General features: G+C 40.9%; 1 non-coding gene across 1 annotated transcript; it reads right to left on the bottom strand.

The window, feature by feature from the left end:
* Window positions 1-264: 264 nt before the first annotated feature.
* Window positions 265-370, bottom strand: LOC145565917 (small nucleolar RNA R71). The gene has a single exon (XR_014095270.1). It is a non-coding gene; the product is annotated as a small nucleolar RNA R71 (small nucleolar RNA).
* Between the last annotated feature and the right edge of the window lie 14,347 nt (window positions 371-14,717).

Below are 14,717 nucleotides of genomic sequence, written 5' to 3'. Positions count from 1 at the left end.
TTGCTTTGATAGAGAGGAAACAATTCTCGAGTGGGAAATTTGAGAGTCCCCATGAACACTTAAAAGAGTTCGAGAAATATTGTGACACAGTAAAGGTCAATGGAGTGACTCAAGAATATATTCGCCTCAAGATGTTTCCATTTTCTCTAATTGGGAGAGGACTAGAGTGGCTAGAGAAGGAGGTGCCCCCTAACTCTCTCACAACATGGGACCAAGTGACTACGGCTTTCTTGAGGAGGTTTTATAACCATAGGAAGACCGTCGAGGCTCGGTCTTTGATCCAAGGTTTTCGCCAAAAGAGTGGTGAGTCTCTAAGTGCGGCATGGGAACGATATAAAGAACTTCAAAGTCAATTCCCACACCATGGGATACCCAAATATCAACTCATTCACACTTTCTATGGAGGTCTCACACCTCAAGGAAGAACAAGCCTAGACGCCGCGGCCGGCGGTCCAATCATGAACAAAGGAGAGGATGAAGTGGAGTGTATTATAGAGGAGGCCGCATAACACTATGATGATTGGTATGAAGGAGAAAGGGATGCTACTTCTACTAAGGGTGTTTATGCATTGGAGCAAGCCAACGCAATCAACAACCTCTCTACCCAAATCTCCAAAATGACCAAGCAAATGGACGAATTGATGAAATAAAGGTCCAATCCTCATGGCAATACCTCCCCTTCAACTAAGGGAGGCAATGGTATGACCACTTCTTCCCCCTCTTCTTACAATACAATGCCCTAAGGATGCATGTTTTGTTCTAATTGCGAAACCTATGATCATGATACCTCCCATTGTGTTTATGCTTGTGAAGTTCAACCCCTTCCCCATGAACATGTACATGATGATAATGTGGAAGATGTCAATGCTATGAATTTTGCTCCTAGAATGAGGAATGTAGGGAACTTGAGGCCAAACTCCAATCAAATGGGAAATTGGAATCAAGGTGGAAACCGTGGTTGGAACCAAGGTGGTGGTGGTTATGATAACCAATACCATGGTGGGGGAGGCCCTTCCAATTTCAATGGAAGAGGCTACTCTAACCAAAGGGGGTATGGTAATCAAAACCAACAACCTAATTCCCGATACCATGACCATCAAAATCAAAATTTTGGTGATCAAGGTAACATGGGAAATAATCAACAAAGCAATGTTCCTAACTAAGGCACCGGAGGCAATAGGGGTCAATATGTCTCTAACTATGCCCAAACTAATAGGCCTCCGGGTTTCCATCAACCCCAACTTCCTCCACCTCAACAAATTCTTCAACTTGAAGCCCCTCTATTTGATCCCGTGATGGCTAAGTTAGATGCTATAATGAAAATGCATGAAGAGGATAAAAAGCGAACTAATGCTCACATGAAAATGTTTGAAACCCAAATTGCTCAACTTGCATTTAATTCGTCATCTTCTTCTTCTTCTACCATTCCAAGTCAAGGAGTCAACCCAAAACCTTTGTATGCCGTGACAACTAGGAGTGGGAAGGTAGTAGGGAGTGACCCTTTAGTTGAGGAAGAACCCCAAGAGGAGGTGGAGTTAGAGAATGAGGGTGAGAGAACCAATGAGTCATTGAGTGTTGAGAAGGAAAAAGATGTTGAGGTGCCAAAGGAAAAAGAAGCCACCCCCTTGCCCCTAAATCGCCAACCTAGAGAGGAGAAGCTACCCTTTCCACAACGATTCGTGAGAGCTAAACTTGATGCCCAATTTGGGAAGTTTTTGGAAGTCATTAAGAATTTGCATGTTTCCGTTCCTTTTGTTGATGCTATGAAGCAAATGCCCCACTATTTAAAATTCTTAAAAGACCTTTTCAGTGGGAGAAGCGAGTGTGAAACGGTGAGCTTTACCGCCAATTGTAGTGCAATTCTTTCCAACAAACTTCCTACCAAATTGAAAGATCCGGGTAACTTCTCCATCCCTTGTTCTATTAATGGCATTGAGTTTGATAAAGCCTTGTGTGATTTAGGAGCAAGTGTGAGTCTCATGCCCTATTCCGTCTACCAAAAGCTTAGTGTAGGAACCCTCTGCCCCACTAACATAACTCTCCAACTAGCGGACCGTTCCATTAAGTTCCCCATGGGCAAGGTTGAGGACATTCCCCTTAGGGTAGGAAAGTTCACATTCCCCGTGGATTTCTATGTGCTAGAGATGGATGAGGACGAGAGGATTCCTATAATTTTGGGTAGACCATTTCTAGCTACTTCTAGAGCTATCATCGATGTGAAGGAGGGTAAGATATCCTTGAAAATTGACAATGATTCAATTGAATTTGATTTGAATAGTGTCATGCAACAACCCTCCTCAAGTGGTGAATGCTTTAGAGTAGATGTTCTTGATATCGTGCTTAATGAATTTTCTCGCTCCCACTTGCATGCTACTAATGATCCTCTCGAAAGTGTGTTTTTGAATAAATCCAAGATAGGTACTCACAAAGAAGACATACAATTCTATGAGGATTTGCTTGAGGACAGCAAAAAGGAGTGCAAGGATGCGAGCATGGAAGAGGAGGCTCCTTACATTCATGACCTCTTTCAAGTTGAAGAAAGAGAAGAGAACCCCAATGGTAAGGGAGCACCAAAGGTAGACTTGAAACCTCTACCTTTGGGCTTGAGGTATGCATTTCTTGGTTCCGATGAGTCTTTCCCCATGATTGTCAATTCTAACCTAACGGAGGAGCAAACCTCCCTCTTGATCAATGTTTTGAGAAAACACAAGAAAGCTTTGGGTTATACCATTAATGATATCAAAGGTATAAGTCCATCTTTATGCATGCACAAAATTGATCTAGAGGGAGATGCCAAACCCGTTAGACAAAGGCAAAGAAAGCTTAATCCTTCCATGCAAGAAGTTGTGCGGAAGGAAGTGGCTAAGCTTCTTGATGTGGGAATTATTTACCTAATTGCTCATAGTGATTGGGTGTCTCCCGTACAAGTTGTGCCTAATAAAGGAGGCATGACGGTAGTGAAAAATGATCATGATCAAGTAGTGTCTACTAGGCTTGTTACCGGTTGGCGCATGTGTATTGACTATCGCCAACTTAACACAAGTACATGCAAAGATCATTTTCCACTACCGTTCATTGATCAAATGTTGGAAAGGTTTACAAAGCATTCCTTCTATTGTTTCCTTGATGGTTACTTGGGATTTTTCCAAATCCTGATTGACCCCAAGGATCAAGAGAAGATGACTTTCATATGCCCCTACGGTACTTATGCGTATTGTAGGATGCCTTTCGGGCTTTGTAATGCCCCCGCAACATTCCAACGTTGCATGATGTCAATTTTTAGTGATATGATTGAGGATGAGATAGAAGTCTTCATGGATGACTTCTCCGTTGGAGGAGCCACCTATGAAGATTGTCTATTCAATTTATCTCGTTACTTAGAAAGATGTGAGAGAGCCAACCTCGTGTTGAATTGGGAAAAGTGCCAATTTATGGTGGAAAGTGGAATTGTTCTTGGGCACAAAATTTCCCATGCCGGCATTGAGGTAGATAGAGCTAAGGTGGAGGTCATTGAGAAACTTCCTCCTCCCACCAATGTGAGGGAAGTGAGGTCTTTTCTCGGCCATGCCGGGTTCTATCGGCGCTTTATAAAAGATTTTTCTTTGATTGCTAAGCCTCTCACATCCCTATTGCAACAAGATAGAGAGTTTGTGTTTGATGATTCTTGTCAAGAGTCTTTTTGTAGGTTGAAAGAAGCACTTTGCATCGCTCCTACTGTCCAAGGTCCGGATTGGTCTCTTCCATTTGAACTCATGTGCTATGCAAGCGACGAGGCTATTGGATCAGTTCTTGGGAAACGAAAGGATGGGAAACTACATGTCATACACTATTTGTCTAAAACTCTCCATGATGCCCAACGAAACTACACAACCACCGAGAAGGAGTTCTTAGCGGTTATTCACTCATTTGAGAAGTTTAGAACCTATCTCATTGGTTCTAGGACAATTGTGTATACCGACCACTCGGCTCTCAAATATTTGATAGGAAAGAAGGAAGCTAAACCGAGGTTGTTGAGATGGGTTTTAGTTCTCCAAGACTTCGATTATGAGATGAGAGACAAGAAGGGAGCCGAGAATGTGGTGGCAGATCACCTTTCAAGGTTGGGCGGTGCAAGGTTTCAAGATGATGGTTTGCCAATAGAGGATGCTCTAAGGGATGATGTGTTATATGTCCTTGAGGTGAAGTCGGAGCCATGGTATGCGGATATTGTGAATTATTTGGCTTGTAGTGCCGTACCTCCGTATTTCACTTCACAACAACGTCGAAGACTCAAGCATGAGGCCAAGAGATACATTTGGGATGATCCTATTTTATTGAAGAGAGGGGTCGATGGTTTGTTGAGGAGATGCGTCCCCAACGACGAGGTTCAAAGTGTTCTCCATATGTGCCACTCTTCTCCTTGTGGTGGGCATATGAGTGCTCAAAAGACCGCCTCAAAGGTTCTACAATCTATGCTCTTTTGGCCTTCTCTATTCAAGGATGCTTGGATTTTTGTTAAGACTTGTGATAGATGTCAACGGATGGGGAATATTTCTAGGAGGGATGAAATTCTGCAAAACCCCATCCTTGAGCTTGAAGTTTTTGATGTGTGGGCTATAGATTTCATGGGCCCTTTTATTTCTTCACATGGGAACAAGTATATTTTGATTGCCGTTGACTATGTCTCTAAGTGGGTGGAGGCCGTGGCTTCCCCTACGAATGATTCTAAGGTAGTGGTTAATCTTTTCAAGAAAGTTATTTTCCCAAGATTTGGTGTTCCAAGAGCCATAATTAGTGATGGGGGGTCACATTTCAAGCACCACACCTTCGTTCGACTTCTTGATAGATATGGCGTGTCTCATAAGCGGGGGCTTGCTTACCACCCTCAAACGAGTGGTCAAGAAGAGATCACCAATAGGGAGCTCAAAGTGATCTTGGAGAAGACGGTTGCTAGAACAAGGAAGGATTGGTCTTCTAAACTCATCGACTCTCTATGGGCGTATAGGACCGCCTTCAAAACTCCAATAGGGACCACTCCCTATAAGTTTGTTTATGGGAAAAATTGTCACTTGCCCGTTGTAGACACCTAAATGTGTCTCCCCAAAACCAAACCCAGTGATGAATACCTTTTTTGTTGAATGATTATTGAACGAGGTGAAAGTGTGAAAGGTCCAGTGTTGCGGTTAGTTTTTATTAAAATTCTTTCTTTCTGTTTTCGAAAACAACTCTATTTTATGAAAAAAGCCAATCCAGTTTAGTTTGGTCCACGACAAGGGTCAAATAATAGTGTAGTTGGATGGGGCTTGTAAAGAGCTTTCCAACGATATATTATAAGCCCAATTCCGATGAATAATGAGGAAGTTATGGCCAAAATACTAAACTGGGCCCGGTTTGATCTTTACATGCGGCCCAATGATCTAGGGGAGGGCCCAATGTTAATTATTATTCCTAAAGTTATTAGAATTAATTATAGTCTTCTAGAATTCTTTAGAAGGTTCTCTTTAGTCCTAATAGAATTAGAATTAATAATTAGATTTTGATAAGTTTTATTTGGAATAAAATATTGTTTTATGAAAAATACGATTTCGATTTTCATACGGACTTTACAAATCAATTTTGATTCATGTGTGGACTCCGTGTTTGAAAGAGCGTAGAAATCCAGGTTGTCGCCAGACGACAGGCCTGTCGCCACGCGACAGACCCTGTCACCTGGCGACAAGGTCGGTTTTGCAGCGACAGCATGGAGTTTTATTCCTTGTCAAATTCTACTTATTTCCGGACTGTTTTCTTATAAATAGGGTCCTAAAACCTTCGTTTTTAATAATCAACATTCATCAATCATCAACAATTCACAATCATCATCTATTTTCTCTATGCTCTCATCTCTCTAGCTTTTCATAAACAAAATTCAGCATTCACGAGATCTAGACACACCTAGCCGAGTTCGAAGTTGCCTTCGCCCTAGACGTGAAAGGTTATAATTTCTGAGGGTTTGGTCCCAAACCTCTATTTCAATTATTTAATTTAATTGTTTGATTAATATTTTCCTTGAAGTTACTAATGCGTGTATTTTGTTATTAGAAAGAGGCACGAGGCATCAAAGTATGTAATCTTATTGCTCTATTCTTGTAGAAAGCATGTTTAAATTTATTTAATTCCTAGTATCATGTTAGGATGTTATTATTTCTTTCTAGTATCATGTTTAAGGTGCCTTTTACTCTTTTCTAATATCATGTTAGTATCATGTTAGGGCTAAAGCTTTGATTTTTAATGCTTAGTGACATGCTAGGATTTGTTATTAATCTTGTTAGTATCATGCCTAGGATCTTGCTGTTATCATGCTTTAGCGTTAACATGATTATTTCAATTATGATAATGGTTATGATAATTATTATGTTGCTTGATATATATTATTGTTATTGCTTGATCACGCCTTTTATGCATGTTTAAAGAGAACTTGTACTTGTAATCACGCTTAATAAGATAATTAATAATCTTGTTTAGGGCTAATATGATTATAATTCAAGTGATCACCAATAATAGTTTTGTCTGTGCATTAAATTCAACCAACATAGATAAACAGGTTTACGGTTAACCTATTGATTGCATGTTAGTCAGAAAGCGCACATGAATACGAGAAGAATGAAGTACAGGCCTATTCAGGGCAGGTTCAATCTCTTTTAGGTTGGATTTGTACCTTCATCCCTGAACCCTATTTGGTTCAAGACCTTTTGGAGTTGACGATCTCATGGATCGTTAAGGGGTGTAATCTTCACCTTGTGAACGGTTTACAAGTTCCTAAAAACTTGTTGGCGACTCTTTTGCTCTAGCTTCCTTCCCTTTGGATGCCACCATACTTAAGTGTATGATCACAGTGGGGTTTAAGTTTGGGGTAATGCTTAAAATATTCCCTACACCCGTAGAGATGGAGCATCGAACCCATTGGGCGATCAAGCAAATCAACTTTGACCTCCATAGTGCGGGTGAACAAAGGCTTCTCGAACTACATGAGTTAGAGGAGTTGAGGATGAATGCTTACGATAGCGCAAGCATGTACAAGGCACGGACTAAGTCTTGGCACGATGCTCAAATTTTCAAGAAAGAATTTGTCAAAGGCCAAAAGGTCCTCCTATTCAACTCCCGCTTGAAGCTTTTCCCCGGCAAGCTTAGGTCAAGGTGTAGTGGGCCGTACATTATCACGGAGGTATTCCCATATGGAGCTTATGAGATTTCCCAAGACGAGCATACTCCATTCAAAGTGAACGGTCACCGGCTCAAGCCCTACTACGAAGGATTCCCAAGTGATGAACCAATTTCTGTGAATCTTCTTGATATGCATCATCAATTTGACCCTCCTTGATTAGTTCAAGGAACGTCAAGCTAACAACGTAAACCAAAAGCGCTTCCGGGAGGTAACCCGAGTCTCTAACCCTTTTCTACTCTCTTCTTTTCTTGATGCTTTGTTATTTTTCTATCTAGAATTTTGGATTGTTGGATTTTTGAGTTTTGATTGTGTTGGGATTTTTGGTGTGCTTTGCTTTAGCATGATTGTATGGTGTTTTAGAGTGTTCTGAAGAGGGGTGTTTGTGCTTATTTTTCTACAAAATGAGCATTTTTAGGTGGTTCGACCGAACTCCCTGAAGGTCCGGTCGAACTTTATGGAAGGTTTGCCCGAACCTTCTTGAGTTCGGTCGCACCTCCTCTGGAAGCTAAATTTGAAAACTTTCTGCCAGAATTGCAGAAATTAAGGATTCAGAGTAGGTTCGACCAAACAAAAAGGGGGTTCGACCGAACCTTAGTTCGCCCGAACATTATTGAGTTCGGTCGCATCTCCTCTAGAATTAAAAACTGGAAACTTTCTGCCCATTTTGTGAATTCAACGTTAGAAAGAAGGTTCGACCGAACCTTGAGCAAGTTCGGCCGAACTATTTCAATGGTGCGACCGAACTTACCCAAGGTTCGGCCGAACCTTTGACGGGTTTTTTTAAAAAAAAGCTATTGTTTTTCCTCACGGTTTCATCAATTCATTTCGGCCTCTCTCTCTCTATTCTCCTCCTTCTCACTCTAAACTCCATTGCAACCCCTCATACAATCTCCCATCTCCATTAAAATCACTCAAATCTTCTCTTTTTCTCACTTATTTTCCATCCTCTACTCAATTTCTACAATCTCCACCCAAAATTCCACACAAAAATCCCATCTTTCATTTTTTCCCCAATTTCTAGGGTTTGAGTGCTTTGGTGTTTTTGGGTTTCTACTTACTTACAATCAATTGTGGTATGGTTTTCCTACCTTTTGCAAGTTTATTTCTTTAATTTCTCATACTTTTACCATGTTTTGCATGTTTAAATATGAATTGTAGTATTCTTGAAATTGTTGGTAATAGCTTGTTTGATTCAGGTGGTTCTTTGGATTTACTTGTTGCAATTGATTGGTAATTGATGGTAGAACATATTTCTATGATGATTATGCATGCATACCTTGGTTTTATTTGATCTCAATGTCTTTGCTTAAATATGTTGATTTCATGCTAGGGTGTTCATGCTACTATTTGATGATTGAGAATTTCATGGGTTTGATGTTGTTGGAGATTGATTCTCGTTGTTTTTGGTTTGATTTTGATGGTTTGGTGAATGATTATCATGTAATTAGGGGACATAATGCCAAAATTCACCTAGACTTTGTTAGGACTTACATATGAATGTCATAGGATTTCTTGCCCATGCCTTGGTTTAAATGTGTCCATTTATGCCTTGAATTGTATTGTTGTTATCCTCTACATCTATTTCACAACTCAAGGCAACTACTTTCATGCATACACTTTTACCGTGGCTAGCTTCTTATGTCATCTCTTATCAAATTGTCCTAATGATAGCTCTCGGTAATTTTGTAGAATCATGGTACTTGGTAAGAGCAAGTCAAAGAGGAAGAGAGTGGGTGAATCTTCATCAACGAATTTCTCGCCCCCTCCTGGCATAAATGATCATAGCATAATTGCTCCGAATGAGCACTTTTGGGACGTCTACAAAACCCTCATCAATCGTCCCATCCGATCAACAAGTTTCTTTTGTCCAACAACGTTGCAAAAGCTCGGTATCTTGGATGAGGTAGTCCAGTTAGCACAAAATTTTGGATGGGGTGACTTCATCTACCTCCACTCTCACACCTATGAGCGAGTGACTTTGGAATTACTTGCCTCTCTCCGCAAGGAAGTCATAGAGCGGAATTTAACGATGAAGAACCTCACCTTGTGATACATTTTCACATGTTCAATGAGGATCACTCCCTAACCGAGAGTGATCTAAACGAGATCTTCCATTGGCGTGCGACCGGGCTAAATTATCCTTGCGAGATGACTTCCACTCACCGCATCCCTTACAACGAGCAAGAGTGGTGGAGGAGCATATCCACCAGGGATAGTTTCCGAACTAACACCTCTAAGGTCAACAACATCATCCATATAGCCATGAGATACTTTGCTCGGCTTCTCCAATATGCTATGTTATTCAAAGCAAACCTCGGCTCAATGGTTAAGGATGAGGTAGCTTGCCTATTTTTGGCCGACAACCCTCAGCGCCTCAAGTTCCAATGCTCCTCCACCTTCATCTAAAGGCTTTTGGATACTCGGGACAACCGTCTTGGTGACGATATTTTTATGGGGGGCATGATCACTATCATTTCCCTTTCCTTGAAGAATGGAGCTTACAAGGAACAAATAGAAATGCTCCCCTTTGTGCACCAAACCCGAGAGGAAGTCACCGATGAGTATCTTCCCTATTCTCTCTCCCTTAGTGCTCTCCGTCACAACCGCTTCATCAACTACACCACAAGCAAGCACAAGTTTATCCTCTTAGTGGATAAAAAGGTAGAATGGTGTGTCCTTTCGGACCTCTCTCTCACTACGGTGGACCACTCCACTCCTCTTAAATGGAAGATCCCCCGGCAGCACATCCCCGATGAATTGAGAAGAACCCGAGCCCGAGGTGCAGTTCCTCATCCTCCACCGGTCCACCGCTCGGAGCAAACCATTCCCCCCCTTAGCAGGGGAGGTGAGGCATCTTCCTCTTCTTACTTTTCTCCCTTTGATTTGAATGCCCTCTATAGTACCCTCGAGGATATCCGCCGTGATAACCAAGCTTCCATTGAACAATGGGGGTACTACGAGAGGATGAATTATGATAATCTTGTACAAGCGGGCGTCCAAGCGCCCTATGTTAACTATCCCTACCACCCTCCTCAAGTGGGTCCGGTTAACCATTGGGGGCCCTATGACCCCAACAACCCCACCCCCAATGACTACCCCTATTAGGAGGGTAACATCGACCCCACCCAACGTATTGGCACCCCACCATACAACCCATATCGCTCAGGTGGGTGTGATCCGGCTTATGATCCGACTTCCATATCAACCCCAAATCCTTTCGATGGTGGTTGGGGTGGCCATGGGTGGCCCTATGAACATTTCAACCAACCCTTCCACCCATTTATGGATACTCCCGGGTTTGATTTTGATAACCCCCCTCAACCTAGAGGGCAAGGAGATAGGAACCCATGATGAGGGCTCCCTTCCTCCCCCGGAACTTCTAACTTTTAACTTTTGCTCGAGACGTGCAAAAGACTAGTGTGGGGGAGGATGTTTCTCTTGGTTGGTTGAAATGTACATAGGAGGGTAGTGTGGTAGGGTAGTGGCTTGTACATGAGGAGGACTATTGAGGATAGTGGCCTTGTTGTAGTTGATGATGTTGTGATGATGATGTTATGATTATGATGGTGATGTTTTGATGATGTTTTTATGATGATTTTTGTTGATTTTTGATGATTCTTGAGTTTTGTGTAGGCGAAGATGCTCCCAAGGAAAAATCCAATATACCCGACAATCCAAATTCCCTTAATCCAAACTTTGTAGATAACTTTTTATTTATTTTTCTTTTTTTTTATTTATAACTTTAGTCTTTTTATTTGGTTTCTAACTTTTTCTTGTTTTGTCATAGTTTCTTTTGTTTTGGCTCACTTTTCTTGAAGCTTGAAAGCGGAGACAAAGGAAGTTAAGGAGCAACACGAGCTCCCTTTGTGAGATTGTATGAAATATCTTGTCTTCCATTTCAAGCGGCGTTTGGTGAGACCTTTCCTCTCTTTTATTTTCTCTTTCTTTGAATGTTTAGTCTAGGTTAGCTTAGGAAGAAGTTGAATGGTTCGAGGATGTTTTCTTTTGGTTCTATGAAACCTGGGATCGTTGATGTTGTTATCGTACGATCACTTGTATGACGATTGGGATTTAATTGGATTATATGCCTCGTGTGTGAACCTTTTTGATTTCTTCCTCTTTCTTTTGTTTTGATTTTCCCTTTTTGTGTTACAAGCATAACTAAGACAAGTTGAAATGATTTTTGATTTGGAATTTGCTCATTCATTTGGATTTGTGTGCCTTTCATGGTGACGTGTCTTTGAATGCTTATCTTCCCAGTTGATGAGGGTTTGCACGGTTTAAGAATGCTTAGGGTTGAGTTAGACACATTGTAAGCTAAGGTAGCCCGGTTTAGAACTTTTGAGGACATTTGAACCCCTAGTTCACGGGAAAGTGGTAAGATGGAGTTTCTCTCTATAGTGGATAAGATTCCCTCTAGTTAGTATTTGCTTATTTCTTATCCCATGTGAGCGTCATTTGTTCTAGCCTTCATCATTCTTGTGAATGGCATTTTGGATCCTTGACTATCCATGTCTTAATCTTTGTGTTGGTATCTAGCTCCCGAGATCGTGACCAAACAACTCTAGAGGAAGAAGAGGGCATTTTTTCTCATTTTTCTTTGTTTTCTTTGTGTTTTGTTACAAATTTGGTTTTCATTTTTGCATCCACCTACTTGCTAACCAATTTGAGCCTTATTTCCCTTTCTTGACTTAGCCATATTAAAAACCTATCGGCCTATGTTCTACCGACCCTTGTAGTTAGTGAAGCATTGGCTTGTGAGGTTCGAGTTTGAGAGTGTTGGTTTTGAGCAAGAAAGTTGTGTAAATCGGTTCAAATAAGATGATGAAAGTTGGTTATGAAAAGAATATGCAAAAAGTTTGTGAAGAAGGTTGCAACCACATGAAAACCAAGTGAAGTTGAACAAAAAAAAAAGAGAAAAAAAATGATGAAAAAAAATGAAGTGAAAAGAAAAAAATGATGAAAAAAAAAGATGAAAGAAATGAAAAGGGATGAAGTAATGTTGTGAGGTTTGTATTGAAGGTTGTAACTTGAGATTAGGTTCAATTCTTAGGTTGTTCTTGAGAGATGGCCACTCTTTTGCTTCACTTAGGATTTGCCACCAAAATTTTCAAATTAAGTCCCAACCTTAACCCCTAGCCATGACATTACAACCCTATTTAAGACCCTTGGACTTGGAGGAGCGCGGTCAAAGACCGGTGGAGGGAGATAGACTTCAACACTATGGAGAGTGTATGCATAGTTGAGATGTTGGGATGACCTTATGATTCCACATAAAAATATCTTTTTCCGGTTCCCTCGAGGAATCATGAGGAGCTAGCTAGGGGATGACTTGAAACTAGTGGAGAGAACGTGGACCGTCTTGGTTGGGGCTAGGGCGGAAAGTGAAGTCATTAGTTCTCTATGCTTAGCTTAGGTTTGTCTCTTTCAACCGCGAGCATCTTATAACGTGTTTACCCTCATTGAATTGAGGAAGGTGAGTATTCTTTGGTGCATGTCTTCTCGTTCGAGTTCAAATGGAGCATTTTCTACCTAAGTGTTTAAGTGGTTTTTCTTAACCCTTGTCATGTTATGTTTGTTGTGTCTTTCTCATTGTTTCGGTATCCCTTGCTCGAGGACTAGCAAGAGGCAAGTGTGGGGGAAGTTGATGAGTGGCATTTATGCCACGATTAAGGTTCATTTTGATGGTCATTTCCCACATTTGTGGCTTGTTTGCATCCTTTTCTTTGCACTTAGTTCCCTTTCCCTTTATGCATCTTGTTTCCTAGATTTTGCCCTTTTTCCTACTGTTTACTTTGATTTCCATGATTATTCTTTGTAGGAACCGGGGTCTTTAAGAGGAGGAAGCCAAAAGTTCAAGGAAAGTTGAAGATAAGCAAGGTTAAGGAGAGGTTCGGCCGAACCCCCTTAAGGTGCGGTCGAACCAGGGTGTGGCCGAACCTGCTCCACTGTCCGGTTGAACGCAGAGGCAGAGTCAAGCTGCATTTTGGCGATTTTACAGGAGTGGTCAAACCTCAGAAGTTCGACTAGACCAGGATCAGGGGAGTTCGACCGAACCTACCCATGGTTCGGCCAAACCTACCCTGTAGTCTGGCCGAACCTTCCTAGTGTTCGGTCGGACCACTCCCTTACTTCAGCTAGCTGTGTACAGACTATATAAGTCCCGTTTTTGAGAACGTTTTGGAAAAATTAGATAAGTTTTAATTTTTCTGCATTCTTTTTTTAGCTTAATCTAGAGAGAGAAACACTATTAGTCTTCATTTGGTAGAGAGAGAAAGTGTAGATTTCTTCATTGATGAACTTGGATTTTGAAGAAGAAGCTTATTAAATCTTTTGTAGATCTTCAAATTCAATTAATGAGCAATCTCTTACTCTTTCTCTTTACCTTTGCATTTAATTTTGTTTGTTTACTTTGATTTTCCTTCTTTGCTTATTGACCATGTTGATGCTTATTGATTTGGTGATTGATATTGTTTTCAACATGATTTGTGAGTAGTCACTTAGCTAAGGGTGTGGGGATGGCGTAGTTGCTAATTGTTCATGTTTATAATATTGGGATTAAGTTAATTGTGATTAAAATCTTTGCATGCTTGATATTCTTTGATCTTCTTGCAAGTGCACATTGTTGGTTGATTAAAGGTGAATCTTTGCTAACAAGGAACGGAAGTTGACTTAGTTAAGGTTCATTACTATCGATTGTTCTTTTATTGCACCACCCAATATATGGATCTAGTGTGGAAACATAGAGGATATGTTAGGAGAAACCGATTAACCCCGGAAGGCGGTTAGATTGGACCTTATTTCGATATTCACGCATGTTTAGTTCACTATTGATTTGCTTAAATGTTATTGCATGATCAAGCGGCATCTACATCTACCCATTTCCCTTGGTGTTTAGTTATATTTATTTTAACTCGTTTTACCTTTAATTTAATCTCTTAGTCATTCCTGTCCTTTGTCCCGAGATAGCTTAAAGTCTAGTGATGAATGCGGTGTTTATGTGCTTCTCCCTGTGGTTCGACCCCTCTTCTTTCCATATACTTGTATTAGGATAAGTAAAGTGTTAGAAATTGTATTTGATTTAGGTGTAGTTGTCTAACGACGCGATTATTCCTTTATCACAAACGCACGGGCAAAAAAAAGTAAGGCTTCAAGGGGAAAGGTAAGAAGAACTTTCCGCCTAATCTGAAAGCTACCAAGGACAACAAGGAAAAGAAGGTAACATCTTCTAAATCTGATTCCGAATGCTTCTTTTTTAAGAAGAAGGGACATTGAAAGAGAGATTGCCTCAAATTCAAGGAAGATAAGAAGAACGACACCGTTGCTTCTGAATCAGGTATATTCGTTATAGACTTAAACTTCACTAGCTCAACATCATGGGTATTAGATACCGGATGTGGCTCACACCTTTGTTCCAATTCTCAGGGTCTAAGGAACGTTAGGAAGCTAGAGAAGGGAGAGGTTGAACTCCTGGTCAGCAATGGAGCCAGAATTGTAGCTGTATCCGTATGAACTCTCAGTTTGTCTTTGCCCT

Source organism: Chenopodium album, chromosome 10 (genome assembly GCF_948465745.1).
Source record: "Chenopodium album chromosome 10, dcCheAlbu1.1, whole genome shotgun sequence".
Taxonomy (NCBI): domain Eukaryota; kingdom Viridiplantae; phylum Streptophyta; class Magnoliopsida; order Caryophyllales; family Amaranthaceae; genus Chenopodium; species Chenopodium album.
This window is presented reverse-complemented; position numbering and strand designations above follow the sequence as displayed.